Raw genomic sequence first — 11995 nt, 5'->3', positions numbered from 1 at the left:
TGTGACCAGAAGGCAGAGAGGAGAAGAAAGACATAGCAGCATAAGTAGCACTTACTCATTTTGGAAATGATTAACATGTCCACTGCTTAATGGAACTCACTGCTCCTGGAAGTGGATGTAGGAAGCAGTGTGCAGACGTAACAAAACATGCTTGCAGGTAATAAACTGGCAGCCACTGAATCTTAACATTTCAGAGTAGCAAAGCACTGCCTGGTGAACCATTTGCTGAATGTACTGTAGCTGGGGAGCAGTCTGGTCTCTGATACTCACTTGTTTGTGTCAGAGTCAATTTTCCATTCATGGAGAAGGAAACTGAATTACAAAAGATGCAAATTCTACCTTTAGACCATGCAAGTGCTCAGATACACTCAGAGTAAGTTTAAAATCTGCAAAATAATAACTCACACTTTTACTGCATCTTTCTGTAGCAAATAAGATGTTTTACAATGATCTGGCGTTAGAAATTATACATGGTAGTTGGTGAATGATTCAAAGATCAGTAGAGGAGCAGAAAGCTTTCCACCTGTTTGTCACAAAATCAAACCCAGTCAAGGGTAGGAGTTCCATGGAAATGTAATTTGAATTGCATTGGTGGGGATTACTCTTAATTTTAGCAGATGAAAGTTCATAACCACACACTATTTTAGGCTCTTGAGTCTGGACTGACAGAGACCAGGGACAAACTTTCATTACCCCCGCAGGGGGCAGCATAGGAGAATTTTACTTTTTCCCTTTCTATCCCTGCATTTTGTGGCTGAAGTGCCCTGAACACCAGATAATAAAAAGAAGGGTAGCACATGGCCTTTGTCACCATGAAAGAACAAAGATTGGGTAGGCACTGACAGCATGCTAATCTTCTTGCAGAGACTGTGCCCTCTATGCATGTAAATGTTTGCACTAAGCAATGCTAAGCGCCTTTCTTCATATTTGGGTTTCATAGAAATGAAAATCTACCTTGTGCTGAAGCAAAGTTGTGCAGCTCTGATCTGCAGTCCTATAACGGGTCCCCGGGCTCCTCACTCAACACAAGGGCAAAATGGATGTCTTTGATTCCAGATGCCTTGGTATGCCAAAACATACCAAAAAGACACCACTGAATGGAACTTGTGTGTGATGTACTTGCATTACAGTTGAGGGGAAAAAAGGAAAGGTCAAATAATTGCCTCGGACAAAGCACAAGACAATGCCAGGTTTATATATGGAATTACTAGCAAAACTGCCCACAGGGAAAAACAGTCCAGGAGCAAAAGGAGGGATCAGAGATAGTTAGGAAGTAAAACAAGAGTTATACAGCAAGTTAGGAAGGTGGGTATCCTTAGCATCTTTCTAGCACCTTGTTGGGAAGATGCTACAGCCTCCTGAGTGACTGATTAACTCCTGTGATCAAGAGTAAGGCAACTGGTCTGGCAAAAAGGATGGTGCTCATTTTATGCTGGACATATTCAATGGTTCATGAGACAGATTGGTGCATGCTGCCTTCTCCATATACTAACACTAGTGGTGACAGGGGAGATTGCTGTTCTGATCATGAACATGGTTGTAAATGTTACAGCTGGCAAACTAGGCACAGCAGAGCAAGGATGTGTGTGCACATACATTAATGCTACTACCAGTCCTAAAATTCCTAACCATCAACATTGTTTTGTGACTGTGATTTAGATTCAATATTTGTTTGTTTTCCTAAGTGTGGTATTCAGTGGGGGAAGGATTGTCAGTACTCCTGTTCTCATTATCAAAAATGTACCTAGTTTTCCCAGCTATTGCAAGAATAGGACATGGTGTTACCAGATGTAATACAGCTGGTACCTCCAGCATAAAAAGTGCCTCAGAAATTGTCTTTGAATCTTTATGAACCAAGCTAGAGCTTAGCAATGAAGAGGTGCTTTCACATGTGTAGAAGAAAAGCATGTGGGGAATATTGTCAAGACTCAGGTTATCCTGTCCATATCCCAGTTTCTGGAGGACAGTAGGGACCCCACATACTTTGCAAAAGTGAGAAAAGATTGATGGGTGGCCAAAAGCAATAATACAATGTCAAGGAATGCTTGGACAGTGTCTTATTTGCAGGAACTCTGTCAGCAAAAAGAGCATTACTCCCAAAAGACCATTACAAAACTTGGAGCTGTGCCTGAGATCATATGTTGATTTGGAGAAACCTGTGTGCATAACCAAGAAAAGACTTTATAACATGACAATAAAAGAAAGCATTTTCTGTTGCATAAGGGAATTTGCTGTAAAATATCCATCTCCAAAACCAAAACAGCAGATGTATAGAAGTTGCAACACTTCTATAGCCATCTTTTAGACTTTGCTCAATAGTATATCATTTAGACTTGTTATATAATTATTAGGAAATAAACTCTCATAAAAAATAAACGTGTTCTTGTTGGAGTATTATGTTGTAAACAGTTCCCAAAAATATTATCAAGACCTAGTTACAAAAAAAGAAATATGGTTGTTTATACCAAGTCACTACTAATTTCCATTTAGTAAAGTGTAAAAAATAAGAAATAAGAATATAGTCACACTATGTTTATTAAAATATATACATTCGTACAGCTTATGGAAGTTATGTACCATACCCATGTCATGGTAAATCTTTAAAAAGTCTTAAAGTTTTGAAATCATCTGGCTTTATCAGAACCAGCCAATTGAATCAACGGTATGTCCACAACACATAACAAATTGCTTTGGTTTGGCATTATGTAAATAAACGACATGCAATTACATTTACAGTTTGGGGTTAATGAACCAAGAATATATTATTTTAAACAGAACTGTTCAATATCATTTCTCAGGAATGTCTATTTTGTGGAACATTTCAGTATTTTGGCTCACTTTTATTTGGAACAGGAATTCTGTTTTCAGTTCAGCTGTGTGGTTCATTTATTCTGAATCTAAGTCTTCTGGCCAGGAAGTCTGGTCCTCTGCAGTGCTTCTGTTTTGATGCTTTTTAGTTTCCTTCTCACTGGTTCCAGCTGCTGTAAAAAGTTATCACAGAGAATTCACTTTTTCTTTGTTGTCTTTATTGATCAGATAGATAGTTTTCTGATATAAATTGGTCCTCACAGAGGTTTTTCCTAGGCTGGCTTAAAGGATTTCAGACCTTTAGTCTTTTTTATAATTCACCTCTTCTGGTTCTACCATCACATTTGATGGTCTTTGAATTCCTTCCAAATTGCCCATACCTTTTTGGTAATGGAGTGATTGGGAGTGAATAAATTGAGTTGAATTCATGTCAGTCTTTACTGCATTTTGCTGGTAAAGACTGTTATTGGAGCTCTGGCAGCTTCTGAGGGTTTCCTAGGTAGCTAGCATAGACTTCAAGTCCTTGTCTAGAAGACTGAAATGTGTTATAAAAGACAAGTTTAGATAAGGCAAAGTGCCGTTAAAAGCTGTTTTCACACACCCAAGAACATACGTGGTGAATCAAAAGATTTAGCTGTTCTTTCATGTCCTTCTCTGCACTCCTCCTTTGGATTCTGTCTCCCAGAAAAGACCTGGAGTTCTTCAGCCTGATTCCAGTTCTGTTTCCCATCTTTGTTTCCAATTTTTGGAGGGCTCCTGAAATATTTCCATATCCTTGTTAGCAGCATATGCAGCGATTCCCAGAGTTGCATTGTCTGCAGATTCCTTAGCAGGGCACTTACACATCATCCATAATATTAATGACTAGCTCCAACAGTAGTCCTAGCAATGCTTCTGTGAGAGAACTTCAGCCTAAATGATGAACCGTTGCTTGTCATTGATTAGATGCTTTTCTATTCAACTGACAGTGACAATGAACCAAATCTTTAGTCTGTCATCAGAAAATGAGCAACAATGAAGAAAAAGAATATTTTTGGTGATGAGTTGTTCTTTACAAAAAAAGCACTGTTAGCTGAAAAACTAGAAAAGAAACAATTTGAAAAAGTCAAAACATAACTTTTAAAGTAAATGTCTAAATAAGATAAATTTTCATTTCAAAATTAGATTTCAAGGCCAAATTAGCTAAACATAATTTAGCAATTAAACTAGCACTTCAAATTACTTGCTGTATGATCCAAAGATTATGGGGGGGGAATGAAGGTGATCAAACTGGAACTTTAATTTGGACAACTCTAGTAATGAACTTCTGATTGTCTTGAAAGAAACAAAAAATTCCTGTCTGCTATCAGGAGAAGCCATCTGATTTGTCTGCTGCCCTTAGGTGGAGAAGGACTGATCAAAGGCTTTACATGATGTTTTCAGCCTGCAGAACAATGTTAGGCTGATTGCAAAGGAATCCATGTGATGGGTTAAGGTGAGAGCTGTTAGAGCAGTGCCTGAGGGTATCTTTGGTCTCTCTGCCCTCTGAAAGGAGACATGCCATCACACAGTGCTACCCGAGCTGCACACGTATAACACTGGGGAGGTCTTCCGTCTGGTCTCCTTGTGACAGATTGTGCAATGTCAGCCAGCAACCTTGCTTGTTTTCATTTTCTGGTCTCTTCCACAAACTGGTAGCTTTTGGTCACATTAACTGTGCCACAAAAGTTGCCTCTGTGAATACTTCTTTGATTATTTAACTATGGAAATTGAAACATGGTCTCATATTTGCTTCTCAGATGAATGCATGGGAGCTGACTGTGTGTGCCATCAGTGAGAAACACCCATCTCTGGCTTTACTGTACAAAGATCTGCCAGATAGAGGCCATTGTTAATCCTGATGATTGTCTCTCTCCCTTCGACAAATATCCTCCTATACACCATCATCAGCATTAGCTGGCCATGCTTCACCCATTTTTTTTCTTTGTACCTCAGCAAAAAGACTGTCTAATACTGTCTAATACTTTTGCTTTTGCCTCACTTCCTGGCTTCCTGAATGTCCTCTCTCCAGGATTTTTGGCTTTTCAGTGGGAATCTTAAGATGAGAAGGTGGTTTCAGTCTTACCGTATTTTTCTCAATGCAGATTCCCTTAGCAATGTGAGCCTCACAGTGAATTACACCCATTTACCAGGTTAGCGTATTGCTTTGCTTCCTCTTTGGGAGGATAATTTGTAGTTCCTTCATGCCTCCTGAGTGAGTTTGGACATCTTACACTACTACTTCTGACTTCATTTGGATCCACAGAGAAGTACCTGGCTTTCCCCACATCAGGGCTTCACATCCTAGTAGTGTCCTCCCCAGTCTTGCAGGCAGGCAGGAGGATGACCTCAGGCACAAAAGTAGCAGGAGCTCTGGTAAAGTGAAAAGAATCCAGATGAAACACAGAGTCAAACACACAATATTTGAGGAAAGTTAAAATCTAGCTTTCACAGTCCCTGTCTCTCATGAGAGAGCTGCTATCCAGACTGAATACTTACATTTGAAAGACTGGCTGATAATAAACTTTAAACTATTAAATGCCAAAGAATCTGCTTATTGCTCCCAGAGTCTTTAGCCAAAGACAATATTTGCCCAAAGACAAGAAACAGTAGGTCTATGACAGCTTTGATGGCTTTGACCTTCATAACTAATGTAGGGTGGGTTCCTGGAAATGACAGAAGGACAGCCAGCAAATTTGTTTTGCTCATTGTCTGCCATGAACACATTAGTAAAAACAGGTGGGTCTTAGACAGCTGGACCAGGGGGCCACTGATCAGGCTTGAGGGCCTGGGGGGCCCAGACTGGAACAACAGGGCCTGCCAGCCCCTAGGATGGAGGTGCCACGGCAGAGCTGGCGAGAACAGGACAAGTAACTGGAATAGCAGGTTTGCTGCAAATGAGGATGGAGGAGCATGGACAAAGCTGTAGCGTGTAGGGGAAAAATGGTGGTAATCCAAAGGCATTCATTGGCCAGTGTTGGCAGAGGTGGTTTGCACAGCTCTGCCTCGGTCTGGACTAATCATCGTTATTACCTCTCGTTACTGAAGTTTTGCTTTTACAAGAAAATAATGCATATTTTAAAACCTACAATTAGAACTCAACATTCAACCATGTCATCTGTCACAGAAAAATCCCTTACTCCTTTTTCAATTACTGATGGCTGTCCATTTCACAAGGAGTGAAAGATTGCCTCCCTTTATTGTTCAGTGTTAAGGCTCCTGCATCATCATGTTCAAATGCTCCATAAACCTTCATGGATCTGTCCTTACAGCACTCCCAACTGGCAAAGAAGTAAGATTTTTTTTCCCCATTTCACAGAAGGAGCTGAATATGCACACACATGCGCTCGCACCCCTCTCTCCCCCAGCTAATAGTTTGCTCAAGGTCATCCAGGAATTACAGGTTTTTCCACCATGGAGCCTGTAAGGATCCCAAAACAGGTGAATGCCAGTCCACTGTGTTCATCATTCCCTCAAGGAAGAGGGGACTTAGTCAGCGACAGAGGATGGCTGTTACCTGAACCATGAGCAATATATTTGTGGTGCTTCCTAGGGAAATTGTAGCTACCTTAACGTTAGCTTATATCTGTGGTTACATTAAAAAAAGTTTCCAGTGCAGCTTCTCTTTTCTACTCATGTGCAGTGATTCTGTCATTAGTTCCTGAAAACTTTAAAGGGACATTGCCAAATTGCCTACAATTACCATTTTTCAAGCACTTACTGACTTACTCTCTGCTGTTGATATGTTGATAAACATATCAAGAAGGTACCTTCCTTAATGAAGCTGCAGTTGAAATAAATTAGAGAGGCTGCCATGGGATCTTGAGCTAGAGGGAAAGACCTGTCTATGTTTTCATGTTTAGTTTATTTTAGATTTATGTAATGAGCTGATAGAAGCCTGTGTAGCCAAAATTTAGTTTTAAGGCTTTCAAATCTAGCCTTTCGTCTTCAAATTCATCTTTGCTGTACTTTCCATTCTCTCAGTGGACTAAGTTTTGGCTCTCAGTTCACAGGCTTTTATACAGGAAAACCATCTGTTTGTACTGGAAGGTTTGAACTGCAAATCTGGTTTCTTACAGAGATGGATCTGTTGCAGATCTGTAAATGATATGGTATGAATTCAGCAAGAAATTGAGGTCAAGGCATTCTAAGAAAGCTTCTACTTAGAGGTCCCATCATTTAGATATGTATCTGTCTCCTATCTCTGATAAGGACTGCCATAAACAGAGTCTGTGAGGATATTTGTATTCCTCCTTTAAATAAGTAATTTCTTTTGGAGGAAATTGAAGAAGTGGGTGATGTGGAATATTTGAAGTGGTTGCTTGCTGGCTAAAGAGAGAGGAGTGAAGTATTTATCACTTTCTTTATCCTGATAAACTTTCTTTTCTGTGCTAAAGGAGAGAGTGGTCTATGTGTTATTCATTTTGAACCATCATAAAAAGGAGAAGAGAATGCCAGAGTTCATCCCTCCAAGAATTTATTAAGCCATAGGGTTTGTCTCTGTGCCTTGCCATTAATGAGTTATGGCTCTACCCTGGAACCTTTGCAATTCTGATATCTGAGGTCTGAAGAAAAAATACCATGCTGCTAGGGTGCTGGTTTATCTAATGGCATAACTAAAAAAAAAAAAAAAAGTAAAATGCAAATAGAATCCCCCCAATGTGTATCAAATGATCAAGTCAGCCTAGTTACCCACTTAACTAAATTATCCAGGAATCCAAGAGGTTTTTTTGTTGGTTTTTGCTTAATGAGGCCACTAACTGTGCAGCAGTCTTCATGACCTACCAGTCCCCACAGGCGCATGACTGCATGTGTCTCTGCTGATGGGTGCCCTTGATTAAATCATTCACAGGCTGAAACTAATGGGGTTATTCTCTGCTGTCAGTGAAGGCAACCAGACCAAATTATGAGCGGTTATGGGACAATGATATCTTTACCACACTCCAGTGTAGGGTTACTGTAGCAGATGGTTTGACTGCTGGCCTAGGGTGATTTAGAGAAGCCTTTCATTAAGCACTATTTTCACTTACATTCCCCACACACTGCTGCTTACATGTATGTGTTTGTTAACAGCCACTTGCTAAGGGTAAAAGAACTAGTGTAGGAATACGGAAGCACTGGTGTTTTTCCAGAGTGACAGGCACTGCTGCTTTGTGGGCATTTCCCTTAGGATCCCATCAGAATGGGCTCCTTCTCCCTCAGACAGCTCTCTTGCCTCAACCTGGACTCCTGTTGGTGTTCAAGGGGCTCCCATGCCTCCCCCCATGGATTCCCCTGCCCTGTGCAGGTGAAGATGCGAAGGACTTGCAGCTTTTCTTCTTGGTTGCAAGAATTGCAGCAGGGAATGAAGGTTTGAGCACATTTGGAGCCCATATGATGGTTCTTTGTCCCTCCTCTAGGTAAAATGGTGGTGGTGGGGAAACAGCAGGTTGTTCCTTATATTGGATAACTTTCTGGGTTTGCAACCCTCAATTCATGTCTAAATGTGCTCACCTGACTGGGTTTGGAGAAAAGTTGGGGAGAAAATGGCACGGTGCTGTCTCTTTACCTTCAGCTTGTGAGTACTCCTGCTCCTCTTCTCCCTTCCTGTGCCTCTCACCTTTCCTTGTGTTGCAGGGCATGGGGAAGGAGACCCACTTACTATACTGAGGTCTGTGCTCTGCATCCTCTCCTACCCATCACTAGTGCCACCAGATAGAGGCAGTGGTCACAGGCTCCCATATGTTGGTGATGCAGCCTGAGAAAGGGCTGGCAATATTTGTTGCTTGGTTGCTGTAGCCTCATTTGGCCTCATGCTCATCCTAGTAGCTGAATTTCTGATTGTGCCAGAGACAAAGCTCATTGCTGAGCGTGGAAGAGATCCTGTTCTCTGGCAACACAGGCAAAAGGTTTTTCCACTTCCTCATGACATGCAGGGGATCTGGTTTAGGAGCTCAAGCTACCAATTTTGAAGATTTGGGTGAAGAGAGTTCATCCCACCTAGTAGACCACTTGGGCATTGCTCTAGAATACAGCATCATCAGGCGGGTGTGGGTGCAGCACCACATTTTGCAGAGATCGGGGTCTCCTTGCCATGTCTTTTCTCTGCCTGTGGCWTGAGAAGAAAGGGATTTGGGAGCTTTCTCCCAGAGTCCCTCAGTATGGTACAGAAGGCATTGCCTGTTCCACTGTGGCCTGGAACAACCCTACCAAGATTTTGGGGATTGTTATTTTAAATAAAGTAGTAGCTTCTGAATCTAGTCGTTGCATGATTTCTATGCCCCATCATTTCTGTGTCCTGATCTGTACAGAGCTAGCCAAACTGGGAAGGGAAGTTGTAGGCAGCAGTCTGTATCCACCTTGCCATGCAACTGTTTAAGATTACACAACCGTTCCTGTTCTACAGATAGGAGCTGACCTTTCCCTCTTGCTGTCTCGTACCAACTGTGTCTCAACTTTGAACAGAAATTTTGACACAGAATTCATGTATTTTGACACAATTTAGGTGAAAGGGAAAGTGTAAAACTTTGTTGTAACCAAATTCTTTCTCTCCTAAATCATAGCTTTGGGGTGATTTGAATTTACTCACAAATTTTAGTCTGACAATCTCATGAAATATCTTGAATAGAATTGGCACTTCAGAGGAGCCAGGCTGTGTGTACAGCAAGACAAGCCTGGCACTGGCCAAAGAAGTAGCAAATTACTATTGGTATGTCAGGCATTGCTGGGGAAATCAAAGATGTATGGGCTTGAGTGACAAAGGTTGTTGGTATATAAGTGTGACAGAAGGTGTTGGATGGTGAAGGCAACTTGGATGGGAGAATTAGGAGTTTTAGTTTGGCTATGTTAACTTAAACTCACATGAAGTCTCCTGGGAGAAGACATCAGTGTTAGCCTAAAAAATTTGAATTGTAAGAAGGGAGATTAATCAGAAGTTGGCATGGGATCTGTAAACTATGAAATATGACAGTGGGAATGGATCAGGAAAAGATCAGGTAGAGGATATAGAGGAAGACGACTTCTGTCTTAATAGATAATGGATTCTCATACGGTGAGGGCTAGAGGACAAGAAATACAAAATGAATAGAATAAGTAAGAGGAGAAAGAGGAGGGGACTTTTATGAAAGCAAAGGGAGGACACGCATGAAAGGGAGGATATAACTGAGTGTCAAAAGCCACAAATGTGTCCAGGAGAAAAAGACAGAGTAAGCTGGCCAGTATAAGCAAAACAATGGACTAGAGACTATGGAAACCAGAGAGGAAAAGATCTGAGATGGAGTCAAGTAAGGGAATTTACAATAAGGGTTTTACTCTTTGCCAGGACTGTGTCAGATTTCCTCCTGTGTTGCCCAGGAAAGAGCCTCTGATCCACTATGCAGTTTTGGAGCTGGAAGACAATTTACTCAGAAGTTTTGTGAGGGGCTAGAGAGCAGCTGAGGACACAAGGCTGCAGGTTAGGGAACCCGCTGGGGAAAAAACAGCTCTCTCTGTGCGAAGTATAATCTGGGCAATTGTGAAAATGAAGAATGCCCAGAGCTATTGGAAAGAACTCACACTGGAAGCCTCGTTTCAAATTTGGATGTAATTTTTTTGATTTCATGTTAGAGGAAGGTTCTGCCATGACAGATTTGGAGATGGAAAGTCATGTACAAAACAAATACAGCCGTCTGGAACAATCACAGGCAATGCCCCCATGCTTTCTACCACAGAAGTGCCTACATCCTAACGCTGGTGGCTATGTCAAGACCCTTCAGATTAGGCCTGTCTGCAAAGGCTGTCAATAACAGTGCTGGCTGGAGTGTTTAGTGTTCTGAGATGTGGACTGCAAAGATCTATTGCCCTATTTCACACTGGACGGCATTGATTCTGAGTAGCAATTATCTGTCAAACTTGACCGGGACAAGGTCAGATCTGCACTATGATCTCAGTCTCAAAGGCTAAAAATAGCATATATTTCTGCAGACAACAAAAGCAATTCTCAGTCTCAGCTATTTCATAGGAAGACATGGGGGTCAGGTAGTTCACAGTAGTGGAGCAGTAAGGATGTCATGAGCAATGAACCTATGCCACTCTTTGCACTTAATTCATTGTCAATGAACTCGATAGGAGGCATCTATCCTGATAGCTGGAGGCTGCTTTCTGAAAAGGCTGTTTTTGTAGAGAGTGTTTATAAGGTCTGTTTGTTTCTTGACTGGAATGTCTGAGTACATTATCGCGTGCACCAACTCTTTTTATCAGAGTGTTGGCTGAAATTGGTAAAATCTTAGTGTTACAGAAAATGTTCCAAAAATAGAAGAAATCCTGTAGGTCACATGCAATTACTAGAGGTGAACATGAATAGAAACATAATTTCTGAACTCCAGAACTAGAGCCCATGAGCCTCTCTTATCTGTAATAATTTCCTTTGCTCTTTATGTCAAGCAACAAGATCAAGCAATTTTGTCTTAGGGAAAGCAGTTCCTGTGGAGTTCCTGATATTAATAATAGTACACAAATCACTGCAGAGTGATTCGCCATTTGGCACAGGCCTAGGAAATATCACTGCTGAGGTACTTGCAGCTTCACTGATGGGAGTACCTAGTGAAAGCCCCTAATAAACACATTGAGAGACCAGACAGAGCAGTCTGGCTCGCAATCTGTTCAGTGCAATTTCCTGTCAGTGCCACTCCGACAGAGGGAAGGACTACATGAAAATTCTGACCAAGAGTCAAAGGAAATGTGGGAAGAAAGAATAAGGGGGTAACATTGCTGCCAAACTGGCACTTTGCCTGAGTCAGTGACTCAGAATAACATTTCCAGAAAATAAGTTGATTTTTTTCAGGGTTTTACCTAAAAGATATAGGAAACAAAATTTGTACAGCATTTGGCATCTGTTAGAACAGCCATCCAGGATTAGACCACAGACCTGTATGACCCAGTGCCCTTTCTCCAGCAGAGGCCAAAAGTGGCTGCCTAGAAAAGCACATAAGAACAAGGCAGACATACATGATACTTCCTTCTTGTTTGTTTTGAATCCAGCTCCTACATTAATCTTCCTCTTTGTTCTTATACTGGAATTGGAAAGCTGATCCCTAACCACTTTCCCCAAGACATTCAGGAGTTTAGAGACTTATTTCTTCTCCCTTTTCCAGGCTGAAAAGTTCTAGCTTGTTTGTTCATTCCTTACCCAGAAGCTGTTCTATACCTTTGA

The sequence above is a fragment of the Apteryx rowi genome, unplaced genomic scaffold (genome assembly GCF_003343035.1).
Source record: "Apteryx rowi isolate R43461 unplaced genomic scaffold, aptRow1 scaffold_122, whole genome shotgun sequence".
Classification (NCBI taxonomy): domain Eukaryota; kingdom Metazoa; phylum Chordata; class Aves; order Apterygiformes; family Apterygidae; genus Apteryx; species Apteryx rowi.
This window is presented reverse-complemented; position numbering follows the sequence as displayed.